The sequence below is a fragment of the Papaver somniferum genome, chromosome 2, assembly GCF_003573695.1.
Source record: "Papaver somniferum cultivar HN1 chromosome 2, ASM357369v1, whole genome shotgun sequence".
In the NCBI taxonomy this organism is placed as follows: Eukaryota; Viridiplantae; Streptophyta; class Magnoliopsida; order Ranunculales; family Papaveraceae; genus Papaver; species Papaver somniferum.
In genome coordinates this window covers 41,108,187-41,125,269 of record NC_039359.1, presented here as the reverse complement: position 1 = coordinate 41,125,269, position 17,083 = coordinate 41,108,187, and the positions used below count along the sequence as shown (strand labels likewise).

Below are 17,083 nucleotides of genomic sequence, written 5' to 3'. Positions count from 1 at the left end.
CCCCCCCCCCCCGAGACTATCCAACACATCATAAATATCCACCTTCCCCTAACTAGGCCTCCAGATACATTAGTCTGGCCATACTCGAAATCTTGAAAATACACTATTGCCTCCGGATACAACTGCACTACTGCCTCCGGATACAACTGCGTAATCCAACAGGACCCCCATCACCACATCGACTCCCTACCACCGACCAAATTTCTTTGGACGTTACCATGCCCACCAAAAGTACAGCTTTTCTTGTGGAAAGCTATAAATGAAGGTCTCTCCACCTTCACTATCCTAAATCGCATAAACCTATGCCCCAGATGCAACTTGGAACCAGAAACGTCCGAACAGATCCTCCTCCACTGCCCAATAACAGTAATCTCCTGGAACAATGTCTTATCTCACCTATCCACAAACCAAAACCAAAACATCAACTCCAATATAGTAGTAAATCCTCAAACAACCATTTCACAAATTCTACAAAGCACCAACAGTGTCGCCTATATCTTGGCATCCTGTTTTCTATTCTGGAATCTATGGACATCTAGAAATGATCTAATTTTCAAAAAACACCTTACCCACTCCCCCCCGGACCAAATATTGGCACAAACCTTGAGACAACAACATGAATTTGATTGGAGAAAAAAGACTCTTCCCCCAATAATCCCAGGGGGAACCACCGGTCAGGGCGACTCCAACCAATGTCAGAGCTACAACAACAATACAAGTAGGATGTACCAGATAAGCTCCGGATTGGATAAAGATCAACACGGATGGTGCTGCCCGAGGTCACCCAGGAATTGCGGGAGCGGGCTTCATTTGCAGAGACTCAAATACCCAGGTTATTTTGGCTCTTGCGCAGCCACTGAGAATAACTGCGACTCTCACGACAGAAACATGGGAAACTCTTCTGGACACCAGGACGACGATGGATCGACAATGGTCAAAAGTTATTTTTGAGACAGACTCGGAAAATCTGATGTGCTTCATAAAAACGACTACAGAACCCCCATGGTATATTGCAGATATGATGTCCGAAATAAAAAATAGAATGCAACAAATACCACACTGCAATATTCAACACAACTACAGGGAAGGAAACCAAGCAGCGGATGGATTAGCAAACTATGTTGCGGACGGAAGTCAAGCGGAAAATTTCTCAACAAATATATGGGACCAGGCAATTCCATCTTTTCTCCACCAAATTATTGCTAATGACTCTATGGGAATAACATACCCACGTGTAATAGCTTTGTAGGCTTTTTTATTTCGTCTCATGATTAAAAAAATGTCGTTTTCGTAAATAAATGAAACAATCCAACATAAATCTCCATTTATAGCCGTCTAAATTTTAATTATGGATTACACATATATGTTATTTTAATGACGGGTTTATAAAAGAGAGATCTCGTTACTGGGTTTCTCGGACATTTCCTCTGTTTAATCATGTGGACCCATACTATGTAATATAATTGGATACAAAGAAACATATTGTCTTCATCGATGGATTTTCCTTCAACATCGCCTCTAAATAATAGCCATTCGTTTATACCCCTTATTACTTGTTTTGGACTGCGCCACCTTGTTTTGGTGCTCACTGTCTTTAGTTTTGTTTTTCGTGTTTATTGCGCTTCTACTGTATTAGTGTTGTGTGAACGTGGATTAAGTGAGTGGCCCACCATTTCTATTTCTAGAACAATCCGGCTAGAACTGGATACATTTCTCGGTTAAGAAAAACCGACTAAGATTAAGATAAGACTAAATTTCTTATTCTATAAGAATTAAGCTCTATCCTTTAGTCGGCACATATAGCCCTACGTGGCTAAATTTCATTTCCTCTTACCATTTTATGTAGAGGCTATAAATAGCCAACTTTGGTCGATGTAAAGGGTGATAGATAAGAAGTGAAACTAATAAGAAGGCTCCCTCTTCTTCTTTCGTATCGTTCTTTCTTTTTCCAACTTTTATCAGTGTTTATACATACTCATATGTGCTACTTTGTACCTTGGCCCATAAACAGTAGCACTAGTTTTAGCATAAGATAGTAAAGCAGACCGCGAAATTCAATACGTTATCAGCACGAATTAGTAATATTATAATATGTTTAGCAGTGTGATCAAAGTTTGAGAATATAACAGATAAATCGTAACTCATTCAAGGATAAAAATTAGTAATATGATAGAGACTAAGAATAAGAAGGTTAGTTTGTGATTTGTGTCATGAAATGATATTAAATAGAAAGAAAAATTATGAGTCATAAATTATATCAGGGTAGTTGTTTGACCAAGCCATGTAACTTAGCGGGTGAATATATAATTGAACAATTAAAGCATCTAAATTATATAGAATCGAACGAAGAAAGGGATGTTTCTAAACACATCAACATTGGATTTTTTTTTTTTTTGTAGAATAGCTGGGATGCAGTGACATAAATTAACATAATACATTACCGAGGAGGAAACAAACACAGTAGCACTAACAAATTAGTTATCCAAAGATGATGAGTCCCTTATCCAATTGGTAAGACAAAAGAATGAAACATTTGAAAGTGTTATTGTGCTCGTTGTTGCTTTCTCTACATTGAACATCTTTAGGAACGCGAAAACATTAACAGAGCACGAATGAAATGGATGATTTGCAAAACATACAACACATTATAATTCATATAAAGAACAAACTACATAAGTGGTTAACCTTAAGTTGAGTTGCTCATTTGGTATAGGATACATGATATATGATTCTCAATATTCATTTCCACTGGCGTCAAGGAACTTTGTTTGTAGTACTCTGAGAATGAAGATGGAAAAACAATAAGGAGAAAATAATCAGAATCACAAATGCAAGAGTTTGTGCATAAAAAGAATAAGAAAAACGATCAGACTCAAAAAAAATTTAAATGGGTTCCAACTTTTCAAGGTTTAACTAAAAAAAAAAGTTAAAATAAATAAGATAGATAACCATAGTAAATAATGTTTAGGGAAGTGAACTTCATGAAAATAACATAATCCTGAAGAATTGAGAAAAAGCTCATTACCTCCCAATTGTGCTTGTCGAAAACGCGGTGGAACATCTAAAATAAATCATACCATATTCAATGAAATAACCATAATTTTCTTCTCTAGTCGTTTGTTCTGATTGAGATTTAAAGTCATATAAAAATAAGAAAAATAAATAAAACATGACCTATGAGCAAGCAAAAAAGTGATAGTGATTTAAGACTATGCAACTATCTCAATTTGGAGAAACATAAAAAGATTAACAAGATACATGTTATTATGGTTGAAGGACATGAGTGCATTTTATTTTTCACCGGCCACCGTTGTTCACCAATAATTACCACCACCACTCTTACTACTGAAACAGCTTCCGCCACCACTGGCCATAATGCCATAACGTTCTTGCCATCTCCACTGCTCACCGACTCCATCTCGACCACTACCCCTGTTAGTTTTTAGCAAAATCTAAGCATTAGATAATTAAAATATAGTTATATAATGTAACATTTATTATTACATAATTATTAATGGAATAATTTTTTAAAAATGTTTAATGTCTTATTAAGATTATTGCACCATTTTGTGTAATCTGTCCAAAAAAAATAAAGAAATTTGTTTACCTAAAGACAGTGACTAAATACAACCCACATTTGGATTAAATACAACTGGAACTAAATACAACCCCTGTAAATATGTATTTGCTAAATTCAACCCTAATTACTTTTAACAATTTTTTTAAATACAACCCACGTACAGTTGACAGATTTAGTCTAATAAAATCCAATCAGTTAGTTTTTATTCCTCATTCGAGAAACAGAGGAAATCATATAGACATAGGAATCACCATCAGGAGCACCGACTGAGGGACATTGTCTGCTAGTTATCTTTCATTGAGAAATTGATTTTTTTTTCTAAAGTAGGAGAAATGCATTTGAACAATGGGCTTAGAACCCAAAATCCCCCTCCTCCAATACTCCTTTCATGTTATAAAAAAAAAAGAAAATAAAATTCCCAAAATCTTTCTTTCCACCACCGAGATTCTTGCTTCGCCAAGCTGATCGATTGGAATCAATTTACTTTCATCTCTTTTGAGCTTTCATTTGCCATTTTGACGAACGGTCACCTACCTCCTTGATCTTTACTCTCACCTTTTACAATGACAATCACCACATTGTTCCGCCTTCCCTCATCACGACACCACTGTACCACTTCTTCTTTTGAACCAAAAATCTAAATGATAAGTAAAGAAACCATCAGTACTAATTCTAATAAGAATGAAAAAGATTGACATGCATGTTACAAGCAAGTTTATTATCATTTTAACCTTATTAGTCGTAAATAGTTCAGTAGAATCAATTAACCAAAGCCAACAACTCTAATAGGATCTGGTTGCTCGGAAACATTTATAACAATATCTTCGGAAATGCGAACGTTCTCTTGATTTGGGAACTGAATATTCCTTCATGTTTATCTCTTCCAAATATACATCAGACTGGGTTGGAGTTTCGCGGATTTGTGTAGCAACAACATATGAAAATAATACGAAATTCATATTAGTATGTTGTAAGTGTCGAACTTGATAGCCCGTCAGATCATACACACGCAGCCGCATGGTCAGAATTGTTCTTCATTTAAACTCTATTTCACCATTTCATTTTTACTGTAACCATAAAAGAAAACAAAGAAAATCCTGCTTAAAGGTACCTCTTGATTGTTTTCATAAACAAAGGTTTTGCGTTCATTCATCTTGGTTTTAACATAGATTTTCTGAGGTTGGATCACTCACGGAGTGACTGTTATAACTAGGGTTTGAGTGATAATACTATGCGAAGAACAAAAAAAAATTAACATTCCCTAAATAAAATCATATGGTTATGGCATTATTTTTGGAGCTGTATGACTACGGTTTGACTTGGACTTTATTGGGTTGCATTTAGTTATTTTTAAAATGTAATAGATAAAAATTATGAAAGTAAAATCCTGGTTGTATTTAACCTAAATATGAGTTGTATAGAGTCACTGTCTACCTTAATTATCCCTTAAATTAAATTGTTTGATTTCCACTAACTAAATACTTCTATTTTTGCGGAGGTACACAATCAAGATAGTATGTGCAAAGTACATTTTACAACCGTCGCATTTTCCGACCAATTAAACAGGAGAAGTATTTTTTCTTTATCCCACTTCTACTACATTTTATTAGTGGTTATCTTTGATTACTAGGTCTGATTTGGTGAGAACAAGAATGTTTCAATTGAAATAATAGGAAGGAAAAATATTTCTAGCCCATTTTGTTTTTTTCATATATGGAGAACCCACCATTAAGATGCTAGATATATGGAGCCCATAATTATTCATAGTATTAATAGATTACATAAATAACCTCTAACTATATTTGGATAACAATTACGTTTTTTTTTTCCGAAATGAAAAAGTTTATATTAAAGAAAAAGGCCAACCAAAAGTCAGTACAGAAAGATAGTCAGCAACTGACCAGATTACAAGTGAATGACAGTCTCCCAGTTTTGCAAAACTTGCGTATTGTTAATGAAACTAAAAGTTGCCTGCTCACAGCACCATAATATTAGTGTCTGCTTAACATGAAGAATAATCTCATATACAAACTTATGCCTTCCTCCAAAAACTCTATTGTTTCTTTCATCCCAGACAACCCATATCAAAGCATAATGCAATAAATTCCACAATTCCTTACATTTTCCAGTCAAGACATTCCAATCCCAAGCATTAAAGAGCTTCAAAACTGTACCTGGAACCGTCCAAGAGATACGAAATGCCTTGATAAAATAATCCCACACTTCAAATGTTTTAGAGCAGTGAATAAATAGATGGTATGTAGTTTCATTCTCCAAGCCACACATAACACAAACTTCACTTTCAACCTCTACCCTTATGTGCCTCAGAACATCTCTTGTAGGTAGAGAGTTATTGAAAACTGCCCACAATAAGAAGCTAACTTTAGGAGGAACTGTTTTCTTCCATAAGAATTTACTGAAGGAGAAATCTTCCATGGTACCTTCCATAGCTTCATAAAAAACCTTTGTAGAGAAATTGTCTCCAAAGAATTTAACTTCATCCTCACCTTCCACCAGCGTTGGAACTGCTCCCAAATCTCGTCTCAAGAGATCCCACTCCAACTGTTCATTAACACTTAAATTGTGTTTAAACTCACCAACCCAACTGCTACCATGAATCATACCAGCCACAAACACTTGTTTGCTACAACTAGCTTTAAAAATAAATGGAAAGAGATCTTTAAGACACTCATTCACCAACCATTTTTCATACCAGAATCATATTCCTTTTCCATTTTTCAGCTGAAAGGTCATTGAATCTTGAATTTCAGGAACCAATATTGTAACATTCCTCCAAAGACTTCTCCCTTGAGCAACATCATCATCAGTTGGTAGAATTACTTCAGATGAAGCTTGCAACTTCTGTTGAACTATCCTTCTCCATAGAGCTTGCTTTTGCTTAGAATATTTCCAAACCCATTTTACCAGAAGTGCCTTATTAGTTGCTCTTAAGCTTTTCACACCTAAACCCCCACATTGTTTTGACCTGCAGATCTTCTTCCATCCCACCTAAACCATTTTTTATTTCTTGAGTAGTACCCTATAGAAAATTCCTCATTAAGGTCACCATCTTCTTTTCAACACACACTGGAAAATTAAACAAAGAGAGGTAATAAATAGGTAAGCTTGAGAGATAATGTTTTATAAGAACTAATTTGCCTGCTTTGTTTAAATACTTTCTCTTCCAAGTGGCCAGTTTCATCTCCATCTTTTCCAACACTAAGTCCCAAATTGAAACACTTCTTGAAGTGACACCAATGGGAAGACCAAGATATTTAATTGGCAACTTCTCAGTTCTACAGCCTAGCTCCTTAGCAAGAGCTTCAATAACACCATATGCACCCACACTAATCATTGTGCTTTTCTCAAGATTCAGTCTCATACCTGTAAGAGCAAATATAGAAAGAATAATAATGAAGATTCTTGTAACTTTATCAGTATCGGCATTCAATAATATGAGGGTATCATTAGCAAATTGAAGATGTGAAATGATAGTGCCAGTTTCAGCTACTTTGAAGCCACTTATCTGTCCTCTCTCAACAGCATCATTCATTAACTTGGAGAGAATTTCCACCACAGTAGAAGAGATAAGGGGAGAGTGAATCTCCTTGTCTAAGAACTTTACCAGGCTTGAACTTCTCTGTAGAACTACCATTGACAAGGATAGACAGGTGAGTAGAAGAAACACGCCATTTAATCCATCCAATCCACTTTTCACCAAAACCATGTTTATGAAGAATACAAAAAAGAGCTTGCCAATTAATGTTATCAAATGCTTTCTCCATATCAACTTTGCATAAGATACCTGGCACTTTAGACTTCAATCTGCTATCCACATATTCATTAGCAATGAGCACACCATCTAGGATTTGTCTATCATGAGTAAAAGCTCCCTGAAAATCTGAAATGAGTGATGGCATCACTGTATTCAGCCTTTCAGCAAGAAGCTTAGAGATAATTTTATATGCACTTCCAATTAAACTTAGAGGTCTAAAATCTTTTGAAAAGTCAATCACGGATATTTTATTTTAGAAAAATTATAACTTTGAAAAGTCAATCCCGCAAAACAGTTCCTAAATTACTGTCTGTTTCCAAATTTAGAATATCTTAACTGAAAAACGTGGAAAATTTTCAAACAATTTTTATGTTATTAATGATAATCCTCAAAAAAATCCGCCTAAAGAATCAACTTTAACATTTGTAACTAAAAAGTGAAAATATTTTTTCTTTCCCGTGAAAGTTATGGATTACTGAAAATTCCAGTTTTCACATCTACGTGATAACTACAATTTTCATCACCAGCCCACTGAAAACCTTAAGTTTCACAATTATGTAAAAATTTCAGTTTCACATATATATGATATTAATAACCCCAATTGTCATCGCCAGTTCACTGAAAATTTCAGTTTTCACATATCTATGATAACCCCAATTTTCATCGCCAGCTCACTGAAAAATTTGAATTTTCACAATTGTGTAAAAATTCCAGTTTTCACACTTCTGTGATAACCACAATTTTCATATCCGGCTCACTGAAAAAAATTGTGCAATAATCGTAATTTTCATATGAATTTTAAGGTAAAAAGTTATCATTTCTTTTTAAATAAAAGAGGGGTGAATTTTGCAACCGGTTGCGGGTTGGAAAAATTGCAATCATCATCACTAGCCCACTGATAAATTCAATTTTTACATTTTGGTGATAATCACAATTTTCATCACCAGCTTGCGTAAAAATTCCAATTTTCACTTCACAATTTTGTGATATTTTCATAATTTGGTGATAATCGCTATTTTTATCACCAGCTTGCCGAAAAATTCGAATTTTACAATTTTGTGATAATCGCCATTTGATCTAAGACAACTTAAATATAAATGTGAAAATGTCTTTGGTGCCGACTTCTTTCTCCATGTAAACATACAACAAACCTAAAATGATTAAATAGACATAAAACAGAGTTGTTATCACGATTCAAATCCGATTTTTTAACCCATAACATTGAATAGAGTAGAAATTTATCAAAATTAAATAGAACCCGAATTAAATCATAAAAATCCCACATTAGATCAATCATTGGTGAAGTAAATCATCATGAGAATCAATGGAAGGAAGACAGGAAAGAGATAAAAGAAGGATTTCTAATGAAAAAGATCTTAATACAGGATACACAACCAATTTCCCTTAAGCAACTAATATACACCGCTGATCGGGACTTTGACATCTCTTCTTCCTCGTGAAAAATGAAAAAAAAATGGAAACCAGAAACGAGAACAATAATGCTGGCAAAGTTGATAGATAGATAGATAGAGAGAGACTATAGAGTAAACATGGATAGACTTTTCAACGAAAAAGAGTAAAACGTGGAAAGATTATTTGATAAGGCGTGAAACGTGGAAATTTTAGAAAAGTAAAAAAAAGGTTAGTTTAGGTACTAAACATGTCGTTTTCTTCTAATCACTCTCCAATCTTGCTTCATACAAAAGCAATCGACTGGCAAGGGAAAAAGAATTACAAGTTTGAACATCTATAACTGACACATCCTCAACTAAAGAAAATCGTCGAGACAGTCTGGAGTCAATAGAATGACTCGGAACCTGCCTCAAATCTTCAGCTAAAACTAATTACAATGAGGCAAACCCTTATGGAATGGAACAAAGAAACCTTCGGACACCTGTCAAAGCTAATCAAGAAATCAACCGAGAAAATCCGAATAACACAACATCAATGTGCTATTTGAAGTGGCGAAGAAATAAATTACTGGATATCTCAGGAAAAGCAGCTTCAGAGCCATCACCTAACTTTATTGCAATGTCATGCAACATACTGGCAACAAAGATCCAGAATCCAATGACTTCAATCTGGAGACGCCAATACAACTTTCTTCCACACGAAAGCGACTATACACTGAAGTCACAACAACATACAACAACCGCAGGACCAGCAAAACAATTGGATTAGTGATAAAGATCAGGTAATTAAAATCATCCTTGATCACTTTATAGAAAAATACTCGGCACGAAGTACATCAATAGATGAGGAGCTATTTGCACAAATCATACCCAGACTGACAGCTCGATAATGTTCTACTCTAACGGAGGAGGTGACGACTGAGGAAATTAAACAAGCATTATTTTCCATTAACTCGGAAAGTGCTCCCGGACCTGATGGATATACTAGTAAGTTTTTCAAGGTTTTCTGGGAAACCACACACCATCAATTAATAGCAATGGTCCGTAGTTTCTTTACATCCATAAACATTCACCCCCTCATAAATCACACCAACGTTACCCTAATCCCCAAAGTCGATCATCCATCGAAACCATCCCAATTCAGACCTATCAGCCTTTGCAATATAATGTACAAAGTGATATCCAAAATCCTAGTGAACCGCATACGACCCCTTCTCCCTTTTCTCATAAGCCCATATCAAAGTGCCTTTGTTCCTCAATGATCAATACATGATTACATCGCAATATATGGGGAACTATTCCATCACATCAAGACTTCATCTCTCACCAAGGACCCAAAAATAGCTCTGAAACTGGACATCAAGAAAGCCTGTGATAGCTTAGACTGGGGATTCATCAAGAAAGCCTTCACCTCAATGGGATTTCCAACCATTTTTGTAGATTACATAATGTTATGTATAACCACAGTTACTTACTCCACCAACATTAATGGTACACCACATGGATACATCACTCCAACTAGAGGCATTCGACAGGGGGATCCTCTCTCTTCCTATATTTTCATCATCTGTGCAGAAATCCTATCGACCAATCTGGGAAATCTAGAAGTTCAAGGTCTGGTACAAAGGCTAAAAATCTCTCAAAAAGCCCCACCTATTTTGCATTTAATGTATGCGGATGATCTCCTCATCACTTACAAAGCATCTCGGGAAAGCAACAACCACCTCAAGAAGCTACTTATATCCTACAGTTCATCTGCAGGCCAGGAAATCAATACTGCAAAGTCTACAGTATTTTACCACCCTAGGCTGCAACAACATCAGGTGGATCCTCTGCACCAATTTTTTGATATGCCAACCTCAGCGACCCCTCCAACATATCTAGGAGTACAATTCAAGCACGGAAGAACCTCAAGTCACATTTTCGACCCGCTGCTGCAACATTTAGCACGAAAAGCGCAAGGATGGATGACAAAATGGCTTACTCAAGTGGGAAGGTTAATACTCATTAAAACCTCCCTACTTTCGACCTCTAACCATCTTATGCAAACACAATTTTTCCCTGAACATATACAAAAAAAGATCGACCGAATTGCCCGGAACTTTTTCTAGGGACATGACACTTCTGTTAGAAAACTTCACCCTTTAGGATTGAACAAGCTAAACAAACCGATACTAATAGGAGGTCTTGGAATTAGAAAAAGCATTCACCACAATAAATCCTTACTCATGAAAAAAATTTGGAGCATTCATGATAAACCTAATAACATTTGCTCCAAATTATACAATGAGAAATACCTACAAAACCAACCTATTTCGAGAAAACACACCCATTCCTTCTTCTGCCAGTCCACAATGGAAACAAGTGGCATCCCTAATACCAATTTTAAAAAAATTCACCTTCCACCGTATTAGAAACGGTTCAGACACCCTTATCCAAGCTAATAGGATCCCTCACTTTCAAAACCTTGACCCGAAACAATGCTACCCGATTCAAACAGTAGCTTTAAGGACCCTCAAGCACGTCAACGTTGTTAGACCGGTCAAGAGATGATCAAGTGATGGTTTAGCCGTTAATGACTCTATTAGTTTAACATGAACATTAATTAATAATAATAATTAAAGAGAGAGTTTATCTTCTCTTTTGTGTTTCACGTGAAGGAAGGTGGTGCTGTTGGTTCGAAGGAGAAACAGAGAGCTGGAGAAAAGTTAATTGATGACTCTTCCCTTGTATGATTTAAAAGGAAGCTATAGAGAAATTGTTAATGAAAACTCTTGAGATAAGATAAGATTTTAGAGAGAATAGTTTAGAAGTATTTATGATCTTGTTAATGGAATTTTTAATGGGATTGATAATAAGAAACTATATGAAATTGTAATAACTCATGAGAGATTTAAGAACTGAAAATCAGAAGAGGATTGGTAGGTAATTTTCTTATAGATAATGAAAGAGGTAGTAGAAGAAGAACAATGTTCTTGATGAAGTCATCAAAATGGAATAATGATGTTTATGGATGTTACAAGGATTCAATGCTGGAACAATACCGATCAATCAAGGTGACGACTTTAAACTACCTTAGTACGTTTTTAATGGTATGGGTTGTTATTAAATATGAAAAATATAATCTATCAACATGTAATTCCATGAAAGCATGATTTTAGGTGGTTTTGTGTTTCACTGCTCTATTTGTATACAGAATTATAGGTACCTTAACGAGTTAATTGGACGTAGCTCTATAAACGTCAATTATAGTCCTTTGTCTTGTGGTTCTGTAGATATAAAGTTTGTTCAATTTGGATGAGAATCGAGTGAGATATAGGTACCTAGAAAATGACCTGTTGAGACTGTATTTCAGTGTAATCAGTCTCGAGTAGTAATATATATGAGACTTTCTAGATGGTTTAGAGCAAGAATTGATAAATGTTCATCAGGTAAAAATTGTGGATGGTCATCCCAAGATTCAGACGGAACGTCAAGTACTTGATTTGAATTAGAAATGAGTAATGTAGAGACCATTAAAGTTGGACCCGTATGCTGTTTCAAGAGTTGGAATTATTTCTGAATAAGAACTTTCTTTGTGAAAATGAGTAGAAGTGCCCATCAAGTGTTTGTGAAAGTGACCGAGTTAGTCGGACCATTCAGGTTATGGGTAAGAGAAACGGGTTAGTGGGTCGGGTCGTGGCTTGACCCGATATATCGTTAAATGGGTTAATGGGCCGGTTTAGCGGGTCGGTACGGGTCAGGCCTAATGGACTTGGGCTTAAGGACAGAAATCTTGTTTTGAGTTTTTGGACCACTTAGAGTTAGAATTAGCTTTCGGTTCCTTCTGCAAAGTTGTAGGAATTTTCGAGGGCTTTCCGATGACATTCAAGTTAACCCTATTTGGTTAAGTAGATTTCGATTTATGCCTAGAACATTAAATACCATGTTATAAAACCATTAATAAAATTAGGACCATTATTTAATTGACTAAGCCCGTAATTGGAGACTTGTATGGTATTATGTTATGAACCTTGTATGAGCCTATTATCTAAACTCTTAGGGTGCTTGTATGATTAACAATTAATTTTTAACAACGATCGATTCAAGGATGAACCAGTGGATCATGGATCTCGAGGTAGGCGAGGCTTGTCATCAAAAGAGGTAGGAATCGATAACGAACTCTCTTGTATTCATTATTGTTTTACAAATATTATTGTTGTGAAATTCATGCATATCTTTGTATGGTATGAGATGTGTGCCGACACAATATCAGTATTTTATGGCTAAGGCGATAAACCGCAATATTACACGGCTAGACGATACGCCGCAATATTATTCTTCCTTTATATACCAGTATTACACGGCTAGGGTGATACACCGCAATATTACATGGCTAGGGCGATACACCGTAATATTATTCTTCCTTATGTGCGGAAACACACATCTCATACATGGATGTTTGTGCTCTTTATGGATGTTTACTGTTCTTTTAAATTGTTTTGAAGAAGTTTCTATAATATGTTTTACTGTCTTTCCGTGTTTTATCGATTTTCTGTAAAACATGCATCTTTAAATCATACTAATGATTACTTGAAATTTAGTTGTTGGTTCTACTGGGCACCCTTCGGGATGATGTGCTCACTCAATTACCACTTTCAGTTTCAGAGATAGATCAGAGTTGCGCAGCGGAAGCTTAGTGACGTTGAGTCTTCTGATATGGTTATTATGATGTATGTTCTATTTGCAAACAAAATGATTATTATATATGTATCATTTGAGAGGAGTTCTTCTATATATAAATTTCAGAGCGGGCTAGTTTTTGGGTTAAGTTTTGGAGAAGATTTTTTAATTGATTATTTAAGTAAATGATTTAGATTCTTAGTGCCTTTTTATTTAGTTAATCTCTTGGATTAGACAACTGCTAGCTTAGGGGGCGCTACAGTAGCTGATCTCATCGACCCATTTACCCATAACTGGAATCACGACCAGATGAGTAAACTCCCCCCGAGACTATCCAACACATCATAAATATCCACCTTCCCCTAACTAGGCCTCCAGATACATTAGTCTGGCCATACTCGAAATCCGGAAAATACACTACTGCCTCCGGATACAACTGCACTACTGCCTCCGGATACAACTGCCTAATCCAACAGGACTCTCATCACCACATCGACTCCCTACCACCGACCAAATTCCTTTGGACGTTACCATGCCCACCAAAAGTACAGCTTTTCTTGTGGAAAGTTATAAATGAAGGTCTCTCCACCTTCACTATCCTAAATCGCATAAACCTATGCCCCGGATGCAACTTGGAACCAGAAACGGCCGAACAGATCCTCCTCCACTGCCCAATAGCAGTAATCTCCTGGAACAATCTCTTATCTCACCTATCCACAAACCAAAACCAAAACATCAACTCCAATATAGTAGTAAATCCTCAAACAACCATTTCACAAATTATACAAAGCACCAACAGTGTCACCTATAATAATTTTCAAAAAACACCTTACCCACTCCCCCCCGGACCAAATATTGGCACAAACCTTGAGACAACAACATGAATTTGATTGGGGAAAAAAGATTCTTCCCCCAATAATCCCAGGGGGAACCACCAGTCAGGGCGACTCCAACCAATGTCAGAGCTACAAAAACAATACAAGTAGGATGTACCAGATCAGCTCCGGATTGGATAAAGATCAACACGGATGGTGCTGTCCGAGGTCACCCAGGATTGGAGGGAACGGGCTTCATTTGCAGAGACTCAAATACCCAGGTTATTTTGGCTCTTGCGCAGCCTCTGAGAATAACTGCGACTCTCACGACAGAAACATGGGCAACTCTTCTGGACACCAGGACGGCGATGGATCGACAATGGCCAAAAGTTATTTTTGAGACAGACTCGGAAAATCTGATGCGCTTCATAAAAACGACTACATAACCCCCATGGTATATTGCAGATATGATGTCCGAAATAAAAAATAGAATGCAACAAATACCACACTGCAATATTCAACACAACTACAGGGAAGGAAACCAAGCAACAGATGGATTAGCAAACTATGCTGCGGACGGAAGTCAAGCGGAAAATTTCTCAACAAATATATGGGACCAGGCAATTCCATCTTTTCTCCACCAAATTATTGCTAATGACTCTGTGGGAATAACATACCCACGTGTAATAGCTTTGTAGGCTTTTTTATTTCGTCTCATGCTTAAAAAAATGTCGTTTTCGTAAATAAATGAAACAATCCAAACATAAATCTCTATTTATAGCCGTCCAAATTTTAATCATGGATTACACGTATATGTTATCTTAATGACGGGTTTATAAAAGAAAGAGATCTCGTTACTGGGTTTCTCGGACATTTCCTCTGTTTAATCATGTGGACCCATACTATGTAATATAATTGGATACAAAGAAACATATTGTCTTCATCGATGGATTTTCCTTCAACATCGCCTCTAAATAATAGCCATTCGTTTATACCCCTTATTACTTGTTTTGGACTGCGCCACCTTGTTTTGGTGCTCACTGTCTTTAGTTTTGTTTTTCGTGTTTATTGCGCTTCTACTGTATTAGTGTTGTGTGAACGTGGATTAAGTGAGTGGCCCACCATTTCTATTTCTAGAACAATCCGGCTAGAACTGGATACATTTCTCGGTTAAGAAAAACCGACTAAGATTAAGATAAGACTAAATTTCTTATTCTATAAGAATTAAGCTCTATCCTTTAGTCGGCACATATAGCCCTACGTGGCTAAATTTCATTTCCTCTTACCATTTTATGTAGAGGCTATAAATAGCCAACTTTGGTCGATGTAAAGGGTGATAGATAAGAAGTGAAACTAATAAGAAGGCTCCCTCTTCTTCTTTCATATCGTTCTTTCTTCTTCCAACTTTTATCAGTGTTTATACATACTCATATGTGCTACTTTGTACCTTGGCCCATAAACAATAGCACTAGTTTTAGCATAAGATAGTAAAGCAGACCGTGAAGTTCAATACGTTATCAGCACGAATTGCTCTGCGGTAACCACAGGGACTGACGACACCGAAAAAAATAATTTTCTTCAATCTTGGCATATTTAATTTAACTATTGTTAAGTAGTTATGTACATGCAATTATTATTATGTCTAATTCGTTTTCTGTTTTGATTAGAACTTGTTAAAGGAAAGTTAGATATCTTACCATATCATGTTTGTGCTATTGATAGCATAAATAATTATTATGGTAAAAGAAGAGGTATCCAAAACAGGTGCGTATTGGCAACGACTCATATTTGTGATGTTATTCGATTTTCGAATTTAGCCAAATATTTGAGTTTTGTAGCATTTTGTTATTTTCCTCTTTAGCCAACCAGCAGAAGGTTTTTCCGCGTCCTTTTGGATATCGTAGAGAGTAAAATTACCTTTGTTGATACACCAATGATTTTGTGGTATTAACTGTTTTAATATCGGCAAAGCGAGGAATTTTTGCATCTTGAGAGGTAGCAAAATTTTATATTCCTTTGTGATAATAATCTCCGGAATTCAAAGTCATTCCACTGAAGGTCGGAGTGCAATGGAAATGGACACCGGGTTAACACGGTTAGCCTTTATCTATCAACGGTTGTTGAAATGACCTACAATTGATATTGAGATAATTTCTTTTAATATATAAAGAATGTGTTCATATTTCTACTTTGATAAATTAATATCTCGTCGAGCCTAATGGACAAAATTCGAGATTTGTCGATATTATGCTAGAACCGTATACATGGCATTTTAAATGTTTTCTTTCTTGTTTCACCATTGATTTTTGTGGAAAATAGTTCGGCTTGATTTTAGAGAAGATATATGCACCGTATATAATATTGCGGGAAGCAATAAGGAGAGTCGCAAATTTTGCGCCCTTATGTGTCCCTGCTAGCTTTGCGCCGTGCATAATGTGCGTCTATTATATGCATCGAAAAGCTTTAAAGAGCTAGTGCTTAGTCTACACTTTGTATATGTTGTGACAACAAAAACGAGTGCTGCATATTTTAATAACCCCTCGTAGATATACAAAAGTCGAGCGATAATGAGTGCTGCATTTTTTTAAATGATATTTACAGTTAATATCATGCATTCTCTTCGCCTGAGGTATTACCTAAAATCATGAATTTGGTGAATTAAATTTGCACTTGTGCCTGTGCAAGTATTGGTCTATTTTTTGACACCACAAATGAGGAAGATGCAATTGTGGTAGGCATATATTTGAATATGGTAACCACAATAGTTCTCGGGTTTAAGAACCTGATGAACACCGTACCACAAGAAGTGGAAAAATACGACACGGTAGCATAATGAATG

General features: G+C 36.0%; 2 long non-coding RNA genes across 2 annotated transcripts; both read left to right on the top strand.

The window, feature by feature from the left end:
* The first annotated feature begins 11,449 nt into the window (after positions 1–11,449).
* LOC113353155 lies at positions 11,450–13,556 on the top strand. Its single transcript, XR_003361111.1, has 3 exons — positions 11,450–11,823; positions 12,857–12,910; positions 13,409–13,556. It is a non-coding gene; the product is annotated as an uncharacterized LOC113353155 (long non-coding RNA).
* Positions 13,557–15,551: 1,995 nt separating this feature from the next.
* LOC113353154 lies at positions 15,552–16,487 on the top strand. Its single transcript, XR_003361110.1, has 2 exons — positions 15,552–16,008; positions 16,106–16,487. It is a non-coding gene; the product is annotated as an uncharacterized LOC113353154 (long non-coding RNA).
* The last annotated feature ends 596 nt before the right edge of the window (positions 16,488–17,083 follow it).